At 38.8% G+C, this 22,933-nt stretch overlaps 1 non-coding gene across 1 annotated transcript; it reads right to left on the bottom strand.

Moving 5' to 3' along the window:
- Window positions 1–1,645: 1,645 nt before the first annotated feature.
- Window positions 1,646–1,753, bottom strand: LOC130959163 (small nucleolar RNA R71). The gene has a single exon (XR_009078258.1). It is a non-coding gene; the product is annotated as a small nucleolar RNA R71 (small nucleolar RNA).
- Between the last annotated feature and the right edge of the window lie 21,180 nt (window positions 1,754–22,933).

The following is a 22,933-nucleotide window of genomic DNA, read 5'->3' as shown; positions in this document are numbered from 1 at the left end:
GTTTGGTGTCTTGCAAGTTTTCTTTGCATCAAAATTTTTCAAAAATATGTTCTTGATGTTCATCATGATCTTTAAATTGTTCTTGGTGTTCATCTTGACAGTCATAGTGTTCTTGCATGCATCATTGGTTTTGATCCAAAAATTTTCATGTTTTAGGTCATTTTTATATTTTTCCCTCTCATCATTAAAAATTCAAAAATAAAAAAAAATACCTTTTCCTTATTTCTCTCAAAATTTCGAAAATTTGAGTTGACTTAGTCAAAAAATTTTTAAAACTTAGCTATTTCTTATAAGTCAAGTCAATTTTTCAATTTTAAAAATCTTATCTTATCAAAACTTTTTCAAAAAATCAAATCTTTTTCATTTTTTTCTTACTATTTTTTGAAAATTTATAAAATGAATTTTAAAATCTTTTTCTTATCATTATTTCATGATTTTCAAAAGCTTTACTAACAATTAATGTGATTGATTCAAAAATTTGAAGTTTGTTACTTTCTTATTAAGAAAGGTTCAATCTTTAAATTCTAGAATCATATCTTTTAGTTTCTTGTTAGTCAAGTAATCAATTTTGATTTTAAAAATCAAATCTTTTTCAAAATATTATCTTTTTAATTAAATCTTTTTCAATAATATCTTTTTATCTTTTTCAAAAATTTGATTTTAAAATGTCTTTTCCAACTTCTTATCTTTTCAAAATTGATTTTCAAATCTTCTTCAACTAACTAGTTGACTTTTTGTTTGTATTAACTATATCATATCTTTTTCAAAACCACCTAACTACTTTCCTCTCTCTAATTTTCAAAAATTACCTCACTCTTTTTCAAAATTCTTTTAATTAACTAATTATTTTAAATTTTAATTCTTCTTTTAATTTTTGAAAATCACTAACCCTTTTTCAAAATTAATTTTCGAATTCTCTCCCTCTCATCTCCTTCTATTTATTTATTAATTTACTAACACTTCTTTTCATCTCAAAGAATCTGAACCTATCTTCACCCTTATGTTTGGATTCTTACCTTTTCCTTCTTCTATTCCCTTTTTTTTCTACTAACATAAAGGAATCTCTCTACTGTGGTAAAGAGGATCCCTATTATTATTTTCTGTTCCCTTCTTTTTCATATGAGCAGGAGCAAGGACAAGAGTATTCTTGTTGAAGCATATCCTGCACCTGAAAGGACTCTGAAGAGGAAACTAAGAGAAGCTAAATTACAACAAATTCAGAGACAACCTTACAGAAATTTTTAAAAAGGAAGAAGAGATGGCAGCCAAAAATAATAATGCAAGAAGGATGCTTGGTGATTATACCACACCTACTTCCAAGTTTGTTGGAAGAAGCATCTCAATCCCTGCCATTGGAGCAAACAATTTTGAGCTGAAACCTCAACTAGTTGCTCTAATGCAACAGAACTGCAAGTTTCATGGACTTTCATCAGAAGATTCTGACCTAACTGAGTTTTTGCAGATCTGTAAGACTGTTAAGACTAATGGAGTATATCCTGATGTCTACAGGCTCAAGCTTTTCCTTTTTGCTGTAAGAGACAAAGCTAGAACATGGTTGGACTCACATCCTAAAGATAGCCTGGACTCATGGGATAAGCTGGTCGTGGCCTTCTTGGCTAAGTTCTTTCCTCCTCCAAGGCTGAGCAAGCTTAGAGTGAATGTTCAGACTTTCAAACAAAAAGATGGTGAATCCCTCTATGAAGTTTGGGAAAGATACAAGCAGATGACCAAAAGGTGTCCTTCTGACATGCTTTCAGAGTGGACTATTCTAAATATATTATATTATGGTCTATCTGAGTTCTCTAAGATGTCACTGGACCATTCTGCAGGTAGATCCATTCACCTAAAGAAAACGCCTGCAGAAGCTCAAGAACTCATTAACATGGTTGCAAATAACCAGTTCATGTACACTTCTGAGAGGAATTCTGTGAGTAATGGGACGCCTCAGAGGAAGGGAGTTCTTGAAATTGATGCTCTGAATGCCATATTGGCTCAGAAAAAAATGTTGACTCAGCAAGTCAACATGATTTCTCAAAGTCTGAATGGATGGCAAAATGCATCCAACAGTACTAAAGAGGCATCTTCTGAAGAAGAAGCTTATGATCCTGAGAACCCTACAATGGCAGAGGTAAATTACATGGGTGAACCTTATGGAAACACCTATAATTCATCTTGGAGAAATCATCCAAATTTCTCATGGAAGGATCAACAAAAGCCTCAACAAGGCTTCAATAATGGTGGAAGAAATAGGCTTAGCAATAGCAAGCCCTTTCCATCATCTTCTCAGCAACAGACAGAGAATTCTAAACAGAGCCCCTCTAACTTAGCAAACATAATCTCTGATCTGTCTAAGGCCACTTTAAGTTTCATGAGTGAAACAAAGGCCTCCATTAGAAATTTGGAGGCACAAGTGGGCCAGCTAAGTAAGAAATTCACTAAAACTCCTCCTAGTACTCTCCCAAGCAATACTGAAGAGAATCCAAAAAGAGAGTGCAAGGCCATAGACATAATCAACATGGCCGAACCCAGGGAGGAAGGAGAGGACGTGAATCCCAATGAGGAAGACCTCATGGGACGTCTCTCAAGCAATAAGGAGCTCCCTATTGAGGACCCAAAGGGATTTAAAGGTCATATAGAGACTATAGAGATCCCATTAAACCTCCTTCTGCCATTCATGAGCTCTGAAGACTATTCTTCCTCTGAAGAGGATGAAGATGTAACTAGAGAGCAAGTTGCTCAATATCTAGGAGCTATCATGAAGCTAAATGCCAAATTGTTTGTTAATGAGACTTGGGAAGGTGAACCTCCCTTGCTCATTAGTGAACTAGATATATGGGTTCAGCAAACTTTACCTCAAAAGAGACAAGATCCTAGCAAATTCTTAATACCCTGTACCATAGGCACCATGACCTTTGAGAAGGCTTTGTGTGACCTAGGGTCAGGCATAAATCTTATGCCACTCTCTGTAATGGAGAAGCTGGGGATCATTGAGGTACAACCTTCCATATTCTCATTACAAATGGCAGATAAGTCAGTAAGACAGGCTTATGGATTGGTAGAGGATGTGTTAGTGAAGGTTGAAGGCCTTTACATCCCTGCTGATTTCATAATCTTAGACACTAGGAAGGAGGAGGATGAATGCATCATCCTTGGAAGACCTTTTCTAGCCACAGCAGGAGTTGCGATAGATGTTAATAGAAGAGAATTAGTCCTTCAATTGAATGGGTACTACCTTGTGTTTAAGACCCAAGGATGTTCTTCTGTATACACGGAGAGGAAGCATGAAAAGCTTCTCTCAGTACAGAGTCAAACAAAGCCCCCACAATTAAACTCTAAGTTTGGTGTTGAGAGGCCACAGCCAAACTCTAAGTTTGGTGTTGAATCCCCACATCCAAACTCTAAGTTTGGTGTTGGGAGTCTACAACATTGACCTGATCACCTGTGAGGCTCCATGAGAACCCCACTGTCAAGCTATTGACATTAAAGAAGCGCTCATTGGGAGGCAACCCAATTTTTATTTATCTAATTTTATTTTTCTTGTTCTTTTATGTTTTATTAGGTTCATGATCATGTGGAGTCATGAAATAAATATTAAAATTAAAAATAGAATAAAAAATAGCAGAAGAAAAAGCACACCCTGGAGGAAGGGCTTACTGGCGTCCAAACGACAGTAAGGAGCATCTGGCTGGCGTTCAACGCCAAAACAGAGCATGAATCTGGCGTTGAACGCCAGAAACAAGCAGCACTCTGGCGTTTAAACGCCAGGATTACACCCTGAGGAGAGCTGGCGCTGAACGCCAGAAACAAGCATGAAACTGACGTTCAACGCCAGAAACATGCTGCAAATGGGCGTTGAACGCCCAAAACAAGCATGAAGCTGGCGTACAACGCCAGAAACAAGCATCAATCTGGTGTTGAACGCCAGGATTGCATGCAGAGGGCATTTTACACACCTCATTAGTGCAGGGATGATAATCCTTAACACCTCAGGATCTGTGAACCCCACAGGATCATCTCAGGATCTGTGGACCCCACAGGATCCCCACCTACCTCAACTCACCTTCTCTCCTCTTCACATAATCCAATAACACTCTTCCATAAAAAAAAACCCTTCACCAATTACCTCAATCTCTCTTCCCCATCACCTTTCCACCACTCACATCCATCCACTCTTCCCCAAAAACCCCACCTACCTTCAAAATTTAAAATCCTTTTTCCCACCCAACCCACCCAATATGGCCGAACCTTAACCCCTCTCCCTCCACTATATAAACCCTTCCATTCTTCTTCTTTTTCACACAACACAACCCTCTCTTCTCCTCCTTGGCCGAAACACAACCCCCTCTTCCTCTCCTCCATATCTTCTTCTTCTTCGTCTATTCTTTCTTCTCTTGCTCGAGGGCGAGCAATATTCTAAGTTTGGTGTGGTAAAAGTAGAGCTTTTTGGTTTTTCCATAACCACCTATGGCATCTAGGCTGGAGAAACCTCTAGAAAAGGGAAAGGGAAGACAAAAGCATCCACCTCTGAGTCATGGGAGATGGAGAGATTCATCTCCAAACCCCATCAAGACCACTTTTATGAAGTTGTGACCAAGAAAAAGGTGATCCTTGAGGTCCCTTTCAAACTTAAGAAAAATAAGTATCCGGAGATCCAACATGAGATCCAAAGAAGAGGTTGGAAAGTTCTGACCAACCCTATTCAACAAGTCGGAATCTTAATGGTTCAAGATTTCTATGCCAATGCATGGATCACTATGAACCATGATCAAAGTGTGAACCCAAATCCAAAGAATTTTCTTACAATGGTTCGGGGGAAATACTTAGATTTCAGTCTGAAAAATGTGAGGTTGGCATTCAACTTGCCCATGATGCAAGGAGATGCACGCCCCTACACTAGAAGGGTCAACTTTGAAAAGGTTGGACCAAGTCCTTATGGACATATGTGTGGAAGAAGCTCAATGGAAAAGAGACTCCAAAGGCAAGCCGGTTCAATTAAGAAGACTGGACCTCAAGCCTGTGGCTAAAGGATGGTTGGAGTTCATCCAACGCTCCATCATCCCCACTAGCAACCGATCCAAAGTTACTGTGGATCGGGCCATCATGATTCATAGCATCATGAATGGAGGGAAAGTAGAAGTTCATGAAGTTATCTCCCTTGAATTTTACAAAATAGCCAAAAAGTCCTCCACCATGTCAAGGCTAGCTTTTCCTCATCTTATTTGCCATCTATGTTACTCAGCTGGAGTTATCATAGAAGGAGACATCCCCATTGAGGAGGATAAGCCCATCACTAAGAAAAGGATGGAGCAAACAAGAGAGCCCACTCATGGAACCCAAGAGACGCATGAGGAAGCTCATCACCAAGAAATCCTGGAGATGCCTCAAGGGATGCACTTTCCTCCCAACAACTATTGGAAACAACTCAACACTTCTCTAGAAGATTTGAGTTACAATATGGATCAATTAAGGGTGGAACATCAAGAGCACTCCATCATTCTCCATGAAATTAGAGAAGATCAAAGAGCAATGAGGGAGGAGCAACAAAGGCAAGGAAGAGACATAGAAGAGCTCAAAGACTTCATTGGTTCTTCAAGAAGAAAGCACCACCATCACTAAGGTGGACTCATTCCTTGTTCTTATTTCTCTATTGTTTTTTTCTTTTTCAGTTTTTACGCTATATGTTTGTTTATGTTTTGTGTCTTTACTTCATGATCATTAGTATGTAGTAACTATGTCTTAAGGCTATGAATAATTCCATGAATCCTTCACCTCCCTTAAATGAAAAATGTTCCTAATTCAAAAGAACAAGAAGTACATGAGTTTTGAATTTATCCTTGAAATTATTTAATTATATTGATTTGGTGACAATACTTTTTGTTTTCTGAATGAATGCTTGAACAGTGCATATTTTTTATCTTTTTTTTTATGAATGTTAAAATTGTTGGCTCTTGAAAGAATGATGAACAAAGAAAAATGTTATTGATAATTTGAAAAATCATAAATTTGATTCTTGAAGCAAGAAAAAGCAGTGAATAGTAAAAGCTTGCGAAAAAATATACAGAAAGAAAAAGAAAAAGCAAGCAGAAAAAGCCAATAGCCCTTAAAACTAGAAGGCAAGGGTAAAAAGGATCCAAGGCTTTGAGCATCAATGGATAAGAGGGCCCAAGGAAATAAAATCCAGGCCTAAGCGGCTAAATCAAGTTATCCCTAACCATGTGCTTATGGCATGCAGGTCCAAGTGAAAAGCTTGAGACTGAGTGGTTAAAGTCGTGATCCAAGGCAAAAAGAGTGTGCTTAAGAGCTCTAGACACCTCTAACTGGGGACTTTAGCAAAGCTGAGTCACAATCTGAAAAGGTTCACCCAGTTATGTGTCTGTGGCATTTATGTATCTGGTGGTAATACTGGAAAACAAAGTGCTTAGGGCCACGGCCAAGACTCATAAAAGTAGCTGTGTTCAAGAATCAACATACTTAACTAGGAGAATCAATCACACTATCCAAAATTATGAGTTCCTATAGATGCCAATCATTCTAAACTTCAAAAGAGAAAGTAAGATGCCAAAACTGTTCAGAAGCAAAAAGCTACAAGTCACGCTCATCTAATTAGAACTAATATTCATTGATATTTTGGGATTTATAGTATATTCTCTTCTTTTTATCCTAATTGATTTTCAGTTGCTTGGGGACAAGCAACAATTTAAGTTTGGTGTTGTGATGAGCGGATAATTTATACGCTTTTTGGCATTGTTTTTAGATAGTTTTTAGTAGGATCTAGCTACTTTTAGGGATATTTTTATTAGTTTTTATGTAAAATTCATATTTCTGCACTTTACTATGAGTTTGTGTGTTTTTCTATGATTTCAGGTATTTTCTGGCTGAAATTGAGGGACCTGAGCAAAACTCTGATAAAAGGCTGTCAAAGGACTGCTGACGCTGTTGGATTCTGACCTCCCTGCACTTGAAATGGATTTTGTGGAGTTTGAGAACTTTAAATGGCACGCTCTCAATGGCGTTGAAAAGTAGACATCCAGAGCTTTCCAGCAATATATAATAGTCCATACTTTATTCGAGATTTGATGATGCAAACTGGCGCTCAACGCCAGTTCCATGTTGCATTCTGGAGTCAAACGCCAGAAATACGTCACGAACCAAAGTTGAATGCCAAAAACACGTTACAACATTGCATTCAACTCCAAGAGAAGCCTCTGCACGTGTAAAGCTCAAGCTCAGCCCAAGCACACACCAAGTGGGCCCCGGAAGTGAATTTTTGCATCAATTACTTACTTCTGTAAGCCCTAGTAGCTAGTCTAGTATAAATAGGACATTTTACTATTGTATTAGACATCTTTGGATTATTTTTGGATTACCTTATGATCCTTTGATCACGTTCAGGGGGGCTGGCCACTCGGCCATGCCTGGACTATCACTTATGTATTTTCAACGGTGGAGTTTCTACACACCATAGATTAAGGGTGTGGAGCTCTGCTGTACCTCGAGTTTTAATGCAATTACTATTATTTTCTATTCAATTCAGCTTATTCTTATTCTAAGATATTCGTTGCACTTCAACATGATGCATGTGATGATCTGTGACACTCATCATCATTCTCACCTATGAACGCATGACTGACAACCACTTCCGTTCTACTTTAGACCGAACGCATATTTCTTAGATTCCTTAATCAGAATCTTCGTGGTATAAGCTAGAATTGATGGCGGCATTCATGAGAATCCGAAAATTCTAAACCTTGTCTGTGCTATTCCGAGTAGGATTCAGGGATTGAATGACTGTGACGAGCTTCAAACTCGCGATTGTTGGGCGTGATGACAAACGCAAAAGAATCAATGGATTCTATTCCGACATGATCGAGAACCGACAGATGATTAGCCGTGCTGTGACAGAGCATTTGGACCATTTTCACTGAGAGGATGGGATGTAGCCATTGACAACGGTGATGCCCTACATACAGCTTGCCACGGAAAGGAGTAAGAAGGATTGGATGAAGGCAGTAGGAAAGCAAAGATTCAGAAGGAGAACAGCATCTTCATACGCCTATTTGAAATTCCCACCAATGATCTACATAAGTATCTTTATCTTTATTTTATGTTTTATTTATTATTATTTTCGAAAACCAATATAATCATTTAAATCCTCCTAACTGAGATTTACAAGATGACCATAGGTTGCTTCATACCAACAATCTCCGTGGGATCGACCCTTACTCACGTAAGGTTTATTACTTGGACGACCTAGTGCACTTGCTGGTTAGTTGTGCGAATTTGTGAAGAAAGTGCTGAGTTAGTAGATGCGCATACCAAGTTGAATGCCATTATCATCAATTTAGCTCTTGAATGCAATGTCCTGCTGAAGCTTGGCTAGCCATGTCTAATTCCTTTAGACTAAAGCTTTAGACTAACATTGCATGATTCCTGGAATTCTCATTAAGAATTTTGATACCTTTATTTTCTTCTTCCACTTAATTTTCGAAAAATCCAAAAAAATTACAAAATCATAAAAATCAAAAATATTGTATGTTGAGTCTAGTGTCTCATTTTAAGTTTGGTGTCATTTGCATGTTTCTGTTCTTCTTGCATTCATTCATGTGTCTTAAGTGATCTTCAAGATGTTTTTGATGATTTCCTTGCTCTGATCTTTGAATTCTCTTGACTTGAGTGTTTTGTTATATGCATTCTCATTTTGTTAGTGTCAGTAGTATACAAACTGCTAAGTTTGGTGTCTTGCATGCATTGTTATTTGATTTTAGTTGCATTTTGATTATTCCTCATTATTAAAAATCCAAAAATATTTTTAATTTGTGTCCTTTCAAGTCAGTAATACAGAGAATTGAAGATTCAGAACATACAGCAGAGGAATTACACAGAAAAAGCTGGGCGTTCAAAACGCCCAGTGAAGAAGGCAAACTGGCATTTAAACGCCAGCCAGGGTGCCTGGCTGGGTGTTTAACGCCCAAAAGGGTAGTGCTTTGGGCATTAAACGCCAGAATGTGCACCATTCTGGGCGTTTAACGCCAGGATGGCACAAGAGGGAAGATTCTGTTTTTAATTCAAATTTTTTTCAAGTTTTCAAAATTTTTCAAAATCAAATCTTTTTCAAATCATATCTTTTCAATCAAATCTTTTTCAAAATCAATTTCTTTCCTTTTTCAAAAATACTTGCTATCAATTAATGATTTGATTCAACATTTCAAGTATGTTGCCTTTTCTGTTGAGAAAGGTTTAATGTTTGAATCATATCTTTTCTTGTTAGGCAAGTCATTAATTTTTAAAATCAAATCTTTTTAAATTGTTTTTCAAATCATATCTTTTTAATCACATCTTTTTCAAAAATAGTTTTCAATCATATCTTTTTTATTTCTAATTTCAAAATCTTTTTCAAAAATCACTTGATTTTTTTTATCTTAGTTTTCGAAAATCAATTACTATTTTTCAAAATGTTTTTAAAATCTTTTACTTAATTTTCGAAAATTTCTTCCCCTCTTCTCACATCCTTCTATTTATGGACTAACACTATTCCTCAATGAACAATTCGAACTCCATCTCTCTTGATAAGTTCGAATTCTTCTACTTCTTCCTTCTACTTTTATTCTCCTCTGACACCTCAAGGAATCTCTATACTGTGACATAGAGGATTCCATATTTTCTTGTTCTCTTCTCTTTCATATGAGCAGGAGCAAAGACAAAAGCATTCTTGTTGAGGCTGACCCTGAACCTGAAAGGACCTTGAAGCGAAAGCTAAGAGAAGCTAAGGCACAACTCTCTGTAGAGGACCTAACAGAAATCTTCAAAGAAGAAGAACCCATGGCAGCCGAAAACAACAACAATGCCAACAATGCAAGGAAGGTGCTGGGTGACTTTACTGCACCTACTCCCGACTTCTATGGGAGAAGCATCTCTATCCCTGCCATTGGAGCAAACAACTTTGAGCTTAAGCCTCAATTAGTTTCTCTAATGCAACAGAATTGCAAGTTCCATGGACTTCCATTGGAAGATCCTCATCAGTTTTTAGCTGAATTCTTGCAAATCTGTGACACTGTCAAGACTAATGGGGTTGACCCTGAGGTCTACAGACTTATGCTATTCCCTTTTGCTGTAAGAGACAGAGTTAGGATATGGTTGGACTCACAACCTAAAGAAAGCCTGAACTCTTGGGAAAAGCTAGTCAATGCCTTCTTGGCAAAGTTCTTTCCACCTCAAAAATTGAGTAAGCTTAGAGTGGAAGTCCAAACCTTCAGACAGAAGGAAGGTGAATCCCTCTATGAAGCTTGGGAAAGATACAAAAAATTAATCAGAAAGTGTCCCTCGGACATGCTTTCTGAATGGAGCATCATAGGTATCTTCTATGATGGTCTCTCTGAACTATCCAAGATGTCATTGGATAGCTCTGCTGGAGGATCTCTTCATCTGAAGAAGACGCCTACAGAAGCTCAAGAACTAATTGAAATGGTTGCAAATAACCAATTCATGTACACTTCTGAAAGGAATCCTGTGAACAATGGGACAAATCAGAAGAAAGGAGTTCTTGAGATTGATACTCTGAATGCCATACTGGCTCAGAACAAAATATTGACTCAGCAAGTCAATTTGATTTCTCAAAGTCTGTCTGGAATGCAAGCTACACCAGGCAGTACTAAGGATGCTTCATCTGAAGAAGAAGCTTATGATCCTGAGAAACCTTCAATGGAAGAGGTGAATTACATGGGAGAACCCTATGGAAACACCTATAATTCTTCATGGAGAAATCATCTAAATTTCTCATGGAAGGATCAACAGAGACCTCAACAAGGTTTCAACAACAACAATGGTGGAAGAAACAGGTTTAGCAATGGCAAGCCTTTTCCATCATCTTCTCAGCAACAGATAGAGAATTCTAAGCAGAGCCACTCTGACTTAGCAACCATGGTCTCTGATCTAATCAAAACCACTCAAAGTTTCATGACTGAAACAAGGTCCTCCATTAAGAATTTGGAGGCACAAGTGGGACAGCTGAGCAAGAAAATTACTGAACTCCCTCCTAGTACTCCTCCAAGCAATACAGAAGAGAATCCAAAAGGAGAGTGTAAGGCCATCAACATGGCCGAACTTGGAGAGGAGGGAGAGGCAGTAAACGCCACTGAGGAAGACCTCAATGGACGTCCACTGGCCTCCAATGAGTTCCCTAATGAGGAACCATGGGAATCTGAGGCTCACACTGAGACCATAGAGATTCCATTGGATTTACTTCTGCCATTCATGAGCTCTGATGAGTATTCTTCCTCTGAAGAGGATGAGTATGTCACTGAAGAGCAAGTTGCTAAATACCTTGGAGCAATCATGAAGCTAAATGACAAGTTATTTGGTAATGAGACTTGGGAGAACGAACCTCCTTTGCTCACCAAAGAACTGGGTGACTTGTCTAGGCAGAGATTATCTCAAAAGAGACAAGATCCTGGAAAGTTTTCAATACCTTGTACCATAGGCACCATGACCTTTAAGAAGGCTCTGTGTGACTTAGGGTCAAGTGTAAACCTCATGCCTCTTTCTGTAATGGAGAAGCTAGGGATCTTTGAGGTACAAGCTGCAAGAATCTCACTAGAGATGGCAGACAACTCAAGAAAACAAGCTTATGGACTTGTAGAGGATGTTTTGGTGAAGATTGAAGACCATTACATCCCTGCTGATTTCATAGTCCTAGAGACTGGGAAGTGCATGGATGAATCCATCATCCTTGGCAGACCCTTTCTAGCCACAGCAAAGGCTGTGATTGATGTGGATAGAGGAGAATTGATCATTCAAGTGAATGAAGAATCCTTTGTGTTTAAGGCTCAAGGATATCCCTCTGTCACCATGGAGAGGAAGCATGAAGAGCTTCTCTCAAAACAGAGTCAAACAGAGCCCCCACAGTCAAACTCTAAGTTTGGTGTTGAGAGGCCACAACCAACCTCTAAGTTTGGTGTTGAACCCCCACATTCAAACTCTAAGTTTGGTGTTGGGAGGTTCCAACATTGCTCTGAGCATCTGTGAGGCTCCATGAGGGCCCACTGTCAAGCTACTGACATTAAAGAAGCGCTTGTTGGGAGGCAACCTAATGTTATATTTTATCTATTTTCCTTTGTTATTTTATGTTTTCTGTAGGTTGATGATCATGAGAAGTCACAAAATCAATTGAAAAAGCAGAAACAGAATGAAAAACAGAAAGAAAAATAGCACACCCTGGAGGAGAACTTGATGGCGTTTAAACGCTAGTGAAGTTAGCAAATGAGCGTTTAACGCCCAGTCTGGCACCATTCTGGGCGTTTAACGCCAGAAAGGGGCACCAGACTGGCGTTAAACGCCAGAAAAGGGCAAGCACCTGGCGTTAAACGCCAGAAATGGGCACCAGCCCGGCGTTTAACGCCAGAATTGGCACATAGTGCATTTTTGCACGCCACTTGGTGCAGGGTTGAATTTTCCTTGACACCTCAGGATCTGTGGACCCCACAGGATCCCCACCTACCCCACCACTCTCTCTTCTTCTTCACCCATTCACCAATCACCTCAACCACTTCCCCTCCCAAACCCACCCATTCATAACCGAACCCCACCCCTCTCTCCACCCCTATATAAACCCATCTTCACTCCCTCATTTTCACACACCCTAAACACCACTTCTTCCCTTTTGGCCGAACCACAAAGCCACCTCAATCTCCTCTATTTCTTCTTCTTCTACTCTCTTCTTTCTTCTTTTGCTCGAGGACGAGCAAACCTTTTAAGTTTGGTGTGGTAAAAGCATTGCTTTTTGTTTTTCCATAACCATTTATGGCATCCAAGGCCAGAGAAACCTCTAGAAAGAGGAAAGGGAAGGCAAAAGCTTTCACCTCCGAGTCATGGGAGATGGAAAGATTCATCTCAAGGGTGCATCAAGACCACTTCTATGAAGTTGTGGCCATGAAGAAGGTGATCCCTGAGGTCCCTTTCAAACTCAAAAAGGGTCAACTTTGATCAAAAGTTGGACCAAGTCCTCATAGACATTTGTGAAGAGGGCGCTCAATGGAAGAGAGATTCAAGAGGGAAGCCAGTTCAACTGAGAAGGCATGACCTCAAACCCATCACTAAGAAAAGGATGGAGCAAATAAGAGATCACACTCATCATGAAATCCCTGAGATGCCTCAAGGGATGCACTTTCCTCCACAAAACTATTGGGAGCAAATCAACACCTCCCTAGGAGAATTGAGTTCCAACATGGGACAACTAAGGGTGGAGCACAAAGAACAGTCCATTCTCCTCCATGAAATTAGAGAAGATCAAAGAATCATGAGAGAGGAGCAACAAAGGCAAGGAAGAGACATTGAGGAGCTCAAGCACTCCATAAGATCTTCAAGAGGAAGAACAAGCCGCCATCACTAAGGTGGACCCGTTCTTTAAATCTCCTTGTTCTTTATTTTCCTGTTTTTCGAATTTTCATGCTTATGTTTATCCATGTTTGTGTCTTATGATCATTAGTGTCTTAGTGTCTATGCCTTAAAGTTATGAATGTCCTATGAATCCATCACCTTTCTTGAATGAAAAAAGTTCTTAATTGAAAAAGAGAAGAATTGCATGAATTTCAGATTTTATAACAGATTAATTATTTTGATATGGTGGCAATACTTTTATTTTCTGAATGTATGCTTAAACAGTGCATATGTCTTTTGAATTTGTGGTTCATGAATATTAAAGTTGTTGGCTCTTGAAAGAATGATGAAAAAGGAGACATGTTACTGAGGATCTGAAAAATCATAAAAATGATTCTTGAAGCAAGAAAAAGCAGTGAATACAAAAAAAAAACGAAAAAAAAGGGGAGAAAGAGGAAAAGAAAGAAAAAGCAAGAAATAAAGTTGTGATCCAAGGCAAAAAGAGTGTGCTTAAGAACCCTGGACACCTCTAATTGGGGACTCTAGCAAAGCTGAGTCACAATCTGAAAAGGTTCACCCAATTATGTGTCTGTGGCATGTATGTATCCGGTGGTAATACTGGAAGACAGAGTGCTTTGGGCCACGGCCAAGACTCATAAAGTAGCTGTGTTCAAGAATCATCATACTTAACTAGGAGAATCAATAACACTATCTAGATTCTGAGTTCCTAAAGAAGCCAATCATTCTGAACTTCAAAGGATAAAGTGAGATGCCAAAACTATTCAGAGGCAAAAAGCTAAAGCCCCGCTCATCTAATTAATACTGATCTTCATAGATGTTTTTGGAGTTCATTGCATATTCTCTTCTTTTTATCTTGTTTGATTTTCAGTTGCTTGGGGACAAGCAACAATTTAAGTTTGGTGTTGTGATGAGCGGATAATTTGTACGCTTTTTGGCACTGTTTTTAGTATGTTTTTAGTATATTTTAGTTAGTTTTTAGTATATTTTTATTAGTTTTTAGTTAAAATTCACTTTTCTGGACTTTACTATGAGTTTGTGTGTTTTTCTGTGATTTCAGGTATTTTCTGGCTGAAATTGAGGGAATTGAGCAAAAATCTGATTCAGAGACTGAAAAGGACTGCAGATGCTGTTGGATTCTGACCTCCCTGCACTCGAAGTAGATTTTCTGGAGCTACAGAAGCCCAATTGGCGCTCTCTCATCGGCGTTGGAAAGTAGACATTTTGGGCTTTCCAGCAATATTTGATAGTCCATACTTTGCCCAAGATTTGATGGCCCAAACCGGCGTTCAAAGTCACCTTCAGAATTCCCAGCGTTAAACGCCGGAACTGGCACCAAAGTGGGAGTTAAACGCCCAAACTGGCACAAAAGCTGGCGTTTAACTCCAAGAAGAGTCTCTACACGAAAACGCTTCAATGCTCAGCCCAAGCACACACCAAGTGGGCCCGAAAGTGGATTTTTATGTCATTTACTCATCTTTGTAAACCATAGGCTACTAGTTCTTTATAAATAAGACCTTTTACTATTGTATTCTCATCTTGGTAGCTATCTTTAGTCTTATGCTATCTTAGATCATGGGGCTGGCCTCACGGCCATGCCTAGACCTTGTTCTTATGTATTTTCAACGGTGGAGTTTCTACACACCATAGATTAAGGTGTGGAGCTCTGCTGTACCTCGAGTATTAATGCAATTACTATTGTTCTTCTATTCAACTCAGCTTGTTCTTGTTCTAAGATATTCATTTGCACCCAAGAACTTGATGAATGTGATGATTATGTGACGCTCATCATCATTCTCACTTATGAACGCGTGACTGACAACCACTTCCGTTCTACAAGCAAGCAAGGCTCTAATGTTTATCTCTTTGATTCCTGATACACGACGCATGGTTGCTGCTCGCCTGACAACCGAGCGCTCGCCTGACAACCGAGCCATCCATTCCGTGAGATCAGAGTCTTCGTGGTATAAGCTAGAATTGATGGCGGCATTCAAGAGAATCCGGAAGGTCTAAACCATGTCTGTGGTATTCTGAGTATGATTCAATGATTGAATGACTGTGATGAGCTTCAAACTCGCGATTGTGGGGCGTTAGTGACAGACGCAAAAGAATCACTGGATTCTACTCCGACATGATCGAGAACCGACAGCTGGATAGCCGTGCCGTGACAGGGTGTGTTGAACATTTCCACTGAGAGGACGGGACTGTAGCCACTGACAATGGTGATGCCCAACATACAGCTTGCCATGGAAGGGAGTAAGAAGGATTGGATGAAGACAGTAGGAAAGCAGAGAGACGGAAGGGACAAAGCATCTTCATACGCTTATCTGAAGTTCTCACCAATGAATTGCATAAGTATCTCTATCTTTATCTTTATGTTTTATTCATATATCATCCATAACCATTTGAGTCTGCCTGACTAAGATTTACAAGGTGACCATAGCTTGCTTTATACCAACAATCTCCGTGGGATCAACCCTTACTCGCATAAGGTTTATTACTTGGACGACCCAGTGCACTTGCTGGTTAGTTGTGCGAAGTTGTGTTTATGCCATGGTATTGAGCACCAAGTCTTTGGGGCCATTACTAGGGATTATTTGAGTTGTGAAAAGTAGTGATCACAATTTCGTGCACCACTTCCTTTCCATCCTCTGAGCCATTCCTGCCTTGTAATCTCTGAAAACACTTAACACACATATCAAGGCATCTAATGATATAAAAGGAGAATTAATATTAATAAAATTAAGGTCAAAGAAGCATGTTTTCAATCAAAGCACATAATTAGGAAGGAAAATGTAAAACTTGCAAATAGTATGAATAAGTAGGTAAAGAGTAGATAAAAATCACTCAATTGAGCACAAGATAAACCATGAAATATGGGTTTATCAATGAGCGGATAATTTATACGTTTTTTGGCATTGTTTTTAGATAGTTTTTAGTAGGATCTAGCTACTTTTAGGGATGTTTTTATTAGTTTTTATGTAAAATTCATATTTCTGCACTTTACTATGGGTTTGTGTGTTTTTCTGTGATTTCAGATATTTTCTGGCTGAAATTGAGGGACCTGAGCAAAACTCTGATAAAAGGCTGTCAAAGGACTGTTGATGCTGTTGGATTCTGACCTCCCTGCACTCGAAATGGATTTTCTGGAGCTACAGAACTCCAAATGGCACGCTCTCAACGGCGTTGAAAAGTAGACATCCAGAGCTTTCCCGCAATATATAATAGTCCATACTTTATTCGAGATTAGATGATGCAAACTGCCGCTCAACGCCAGTTTCATGTTGCATTCTGGAGTCAAACGCCAAAAATACATCACGAACCAGAGTTGAACGCCAAAAACACGTTACAACGTTGCGTTCAACTCCAAGAGAAGCCTCTGCATGTGTAAAGCTCAAGCTCAGCCCAAGCACACACCAAGTGGGCCCCAGAAGTGGATTTTTGCATCAATTACTTACTTACATCATCTTCATACGTCTATCTGAAATTCCCATCAATGATCTACATAAGTATCTTTATCTTTATTTTATGTTTTATTTATTATTATTTTCGAAAACCAATATAATCATTTAAATCCGCCTAACTAAGATTTACAAGATGACCATAGCTTGCTTCATACCAAAAATATCCGTGGGATCGACCCTTACTCACATAAGGTTTATTACTTAGACGACCCAGTGCACTTGCTGGTTAGTTGTGCGAATTTGTGAAGAAAGTGCTGAGTTAGTAGATGTGTATACCAAGTTGAATGCCATTATTAGAGATCAAAATTTCGTGCACCACCATCTTAGAATAGAAAAAACACATTTTAGGAGTAGTTTTAGGGTAGTTTAGGTTAGGTTTTCTCTCAACTCTCTCTTAGGGTTTTCATTAGGGTTTTGTAGAATTTTATACTTCAAGTCTTGCTTTTGGATTTTGTAATTTACATTGTAAGTATTTCTTTAATTTCTCTTTTAATTACTACTCTTGTTCAACACTTTCTTATATTTTCATTTCTCTTACCAATTTATATAGTTTTGTAATTTTGGACTTCTAGTTGTTGAATTTGATGTTTGATACTTATTTTATGTTTGTTTGAGTTGCTTTATTTGATTTTAATCATTTATGGTTCATAGCTTTCATTAATTTCCCAATTTTGCTATGTTTTATGTTTATGCCCTCTATATGTTTGATGAAATGCCAATTTTGATTATGGGGTAATTTCCACCCCTTGACTTAGAGAAAATGAGTTTATGGATTACTAGAGTCATAATGTCCAACATTTAGTGATAATTCTTGGGTTGTTAATTGTTCTTGTTCTCACTAACGCTAATTTGTTGCTAAGGTAATTAGCAAGCAAGCTAGGATTTGTGGGTTAAGAACACTTATGCTCATTTAACTTACTCTCCGATGTGAGGGTTGACTTAGTGAGATGAATCCATCATGATTATCATAGTTATGGTTATGGCAAGGAAGGGATTCCATAACTTATCCCAAGTCAAGGTTTCATTTATGTTTTAAATCACATTTTCATCACTTTATAGTCTTACTTGTTTATATTGCATACATAGTTCTTTCATTCCTTTATTAGTTTATTAATTGCAATTTTGTCTTGTTCTTTCATTTCTTTATTGCTTGCTTCCTTATTGTTGACAACACCCTTTTGCTCTCTCACAACCGAAATTGTGTGCGCTCATTTGCTTTAGTTCCTATGGAGAACGACCTGGGAGTCGAAATACTCTCGGTTAATTTTGCTTTGGATTGTGACATTTTCTTTGATTTAAATTTGATATTGGTCAATTGTTGGGTTTTTTAGCTATACTTACAATGTCAATCTTATTTCTAGATAAATTCCGAACCCACTTTAGGCCAATTTATCAGTGGGATCTCAAAGTCACCCGTAAAAGGCATCTCAAGGTGGTATACCACGTTGGGGAAGAGAGTCAGCCATCTGACCCCCTACAATCTCTTTTACCAAAGAAGACACCATAGGTATATCCCCAGGGCATGACGACCCAGTGGTAATCACCATCATATTGGCAAACACCAAACTCCATCGAACTCTGGTCGATCAGGGGAGCTCGACCGACATCCTATTCAAACCCGCTTTCGACAAACTCAGGCTCGAGGAAAAAGAGCTAAAAGCATATCCTAATAGCTTATACGGATTAGGAGATACCCCGATCCAGCCCCTAGGATACATCTCGCTACACACTACCTTCGTGAAAGGAATCTAGTCAAGGACACTAAGCATCGACTACATTATAGTCGACGTGAACTCGGTGTATAACGCCATCATAGGGTGAACGACTTTAAACTGACTTGCTGAGGTAGTCTCTACTTTGTACTTATGTATAAAATTTCTGACCATAGAAGGCGTAGCCACCATAAAAGGGGATCAGAAGCTCGTAAGACGATGCTACAATGAAAGTCTAAACCTGAAAGGTGGCTCCGGAGGGAAGGAGGTTAAAACCTGAATTGCGTCTTCAGCCCAAAGGCAAAACGGAGGAAGTCCAAATAGGAGACACCTCCAAAAAGACAACAAGCATAGGAGCAAACCTAAAGGGAGATCCAAAAGAACTACTGATGAGCGGATAATTTGTACGCTTTTTGGCATTGTTTTTAGTATGTTTTTAGTAGGATTTAGTTAGTTTTTAGTATATTTTTATTAGTTTTTAGTTAAAATTCACTTTTCTGGACTTTACTATGAGTTTGTGTATTTTTCTGTGATTTCAGGTATTTTCTGGCTGAAATTGAGGGACCTGAGCAAAAATCTGATTCAGAGACTGAAAAGGACTGTAGATGCTGTTGGATTCTGACCTCCCTGCACTCGAAGTGGATTTTCTAGAGCTACAGAAGCCCAATTGGCGCGCTCTCAACGGCGTTGAAAAGTAGACATCCTGGGCTTTCCAGCAATATATGATAGTCCATACTTTGCTCAAGATTTGATGGCCCAAACCGGCGTTCAAAGTCACCTTCAGAAATTCCAGCGTTAAACGCCGGAACTGGCACCAAAGTGGGAGTTAAACGCCCAAACTGGCACCAAAGCTGGCGTTTAACTCCAAGAAGAGTCTCTACACGAAAATGCTTCATTGCTCAGCCCAAGCACACACCAAGTGGGCCCGGAAGTGGATTTTTATGTCATTTACTCATCTCTGTAAACCTTAGGCTACTAGTTCTCTATAAGTAGGACCTTTTACTATTGTATTTAGATATCTTGGTTCTTCTGGTTCCCTCTCTGGGGCCGAAACCAATGATCACTTTTGTTCTTATGTATTTTCAACGGTGGAGTTTCTACACACCATAGATTAAGGTGTGGAGTTCTGCTGTACCTCGAGTATTAATGCAATTACTATTGTTCTTCTATTCAATTCCGCTTGTTCTTGTTCTAAGATATCACTTGTTCTTCAACTTGATGAATGTGATGATCCGTGACACTCATCATCATTCTCACCTATGAACGTGTGCCTGACAACCACCTCCGTTCTACCTTAGATTGGGTGAATATCTCTTGGATTCCTGATACACGATGCATGGTTGATCGCCTGACAACCGAGTGCTCGCCTGACAACCGAGCCAGCCATTCCGTGAGATCAGAGTCTTCATGGTATAGGCTAGAACTGATGGCGGCATTCAAGAGAATCCGGAAGGTCTAACCTTGTCTGTGGTATTCTGAGTAGGATTCAATGATTGAATGACTGTGACGTGCTTCAAACTCCTGAGGGCGGGGCGTTAGTGACAGACGCAAAAGAATCACTGGATTCTATTCCGGCCTGATCGAGAACCGACAGATGGATAGCCGTGCCGTGACAGGGTGCGTTGAACATTTCCACTGAGAGGATGGGAGGTAGCCACTGACAACGGTGAAACCCTTGCATAAGCTTGCCATGGAAAGGAGTAAGAAGGATTGGATGAAGACAGTAGGAAAGCAGAGAGACGAAAGGGACCAAGCATCTTCATATGCTTATCTGAAGTTCCTACCAATGAATTGCATAAGTATCTCTATCTTTATCTTTATGTTTTATTCATCATCTATACCCATTTGAGTCTGCCTAACTAAGATTTACAAGGTGACCATAGCTTGCTTCATACCAACAATCTCTGTGGGATCGACCCTTACTCGCGTAAGGTTTATTACTTGGACGACCCAGTGCACTTGCTGGTTAGTTGTGCGAAGTTGTGTTTATGCCATGGTATTGAACACCAAGTTTTTGGGGTTCATTACCGGGGATTATGAGAGTTGTGAAAAGTATTGTTCACAATTTCGCGCACCAAGTTTTTGGCGCCGTTGCCGGGGATTGTTTCGTGTATGGACAACTGACGGTTCATCTTGTTGCTTAGATTAGGTATTTTTCAGAGTTCTTAAGAATGAATTCTAGTGTTTCAAGGTGATGTTCTTATCATCACCAAAGCTGATTGATTACCATCAATTTAGCTCTTGAATGCAATGTCCTGCTGAAGCTTGGCTATCCATGTCTAATTCCTTTAGACTAAAGCTTTAGACTAACATTGCATGATTCCTGGAATTCTCATTAAGAATTTTGATACCTTTATTTTCTTTTCCACTTAATTTTCAAAAAATCCAAAAAAAAAATTTACAAAAACACAAAGAAAACCAAAGATATTTTATGTTTCTTGTTTAAGTCTAGTGTCTAATTTTAAGTTTGGTGTCTTGCATGCATTGTTTATTTGATCTTAGGTTCTATTTTCAAGTCAATAGTACAGGGAACTGAAGATTCAGAACATACAGCAGAGGAATTACACAGAAAAAGCTGGGCGTTCAAAACGCCCAGTGAAGAAGGACAGACTGGCGTTTAAACGCCAGCCAGGGTGCCTGGATGGCACAAGGGGGAGGATTTTGTTTTCAAATCAATTTTTTTTCAAGTTTTCAAAGTTTTTCAAAATCAAATCTTTTTCAAATCATATCTTTTCAATCAAATGTTTTCAAAATAAATTTCTTTCCTTTTTCAAAGATACTTGCTATCAATTAATGATTTGATTCAACATTCCAAGTATGCTGCCTTTTCTGTTGAGAAAGGTTTAGTGTTTGAATCATATCTTTTCTTGTTAGGCAAGTCATTAATTTTTAAAATCAAATCTTTTTAAAATTGTTTTCAAATCATATCTTCTCAATCATATCTTTTTAATCACATCTTTTTCAAAACAGTTTTCAATCATATCTTTTTTATTTCTAATTTCAAAATCTTTTTCAAAAATTACTTGATCCCTTTCTCACTCTTGATTTTCGAAAATCAAATTAAAGTTTTTCAAAATGCTTTTAAAATCTTTTTAATTAATTTTCGAAAAAAAAAAAAACCTCTTCCCCTCTTCTCACATCCTTCTATTTATGGAGTATCACTCCTCCTCAATGCACAATTCGAACTCTATCTCACTAAGTTCGAATTCTTCTACCTCTTTCTTCTATTTTTCCTTTCCTCTGACACCTCAAGGAATCTCTATACTGTGACATAAAGGATTCCACATTTTCTTGTTCTCTTCTCTTTCATATGAGCAGGAACAAAGACAAAAGCATTCTTGTTGAAGCTGACCCTGAACCTGAAAGGACCTTGAAGCGAAAGCTAAGAGAAGCTAAGGCACAAATCTCTGTAGAGGACCTAACAGAAATCTTCAAAGAAGAAGAACCCATGGCAGCCGAAAACAACAACAATGCAAACAATGCAAGGAAGGTGCTGGGTGACTTTACTACACCTACTCCCGACTTCTATGGGAGAAGCATCTCTATCCCTGCCATTGGAGCAAACAACTTTGAGCTTAAGCCTCAATTAGTTTCTCTAATGCAACAGAATTGCAAGTTCCATGGACTTCCATTGGAAGATCCTCATCAGTTTTTGGCTGAGTTCTTGCAAATCTGTGACACTGTCAAGACTAATGGGGTTGACCCTGAGGTCTACAGACTTATGCTATTCCCTTTTGCTGTAAGAGACAGAGCTAGGACATGGTTGGACTCACAACCTAAAGAAAGCCTGGACTCATGGGAAAAGCTAGTCAATGCCTTCTTGGCAAAGTTCTTTCCACCTCAAAAATTGAGTAAGCTTAGAGTGGAAGTCCAAACCTTCAGACAGAAGGAAGGAGAATCCCTCTATGAAGCCTGGGAAAGATACAAACAACTGATCAGAAAATGTCCTTCTGACATGCTTTCTGAATGGAGCATCATAGGTATTTTCTATGATGGTCTCTCTGAACTATCCAAGATGTCTTTGGATAGCTCTGCTGGAGGATCTCTTCATTTGAAGAAGACGCCTACAGAAGCTCAAGAGCTGATTGAAATGGTTGCAAATAACCAATTCATGTACACTTCTGAAAGGAATCCTGTGAACAATGGGACTAATCAGAAGAAAGGAGTTCTTGAGATTGATACTCTGAATGCCATTCTGGCTCAGAACAAGATATTGACTCAACAAGTCAATTTGATTTCTCAAAGTCTGTCGGAATGCAAAATGCACTAAGCAGTATTAAGGATGCTTCATCTGAAGAAGAAGCTTATGATCCTGAGAACCCTTCAATGGAAGAGGTGAATTACCTAGGAGAACCATATGGAAACACC

This window comes from Arachis stenosperma, chromosome 10, assembly GCF_014773155.1.
Source record: "Arachis stenosperma cultivar V10309 chromosome 10, arast.V10309.gnm1.PFL2, whole genome shotgun sequence".
In the NCBI taxonomy this organism is placed as follows: Eukaryota; Viridiplantae; Streptophyta; class Magnoliopsida; order Fabales; family Fabaceae; genus Arachis; species Arachis stenosperma.
Note: the sequence above shows the minus strand (reverse complement) of the source record. Positions and strands in the feature narration are given on the sequence as shown.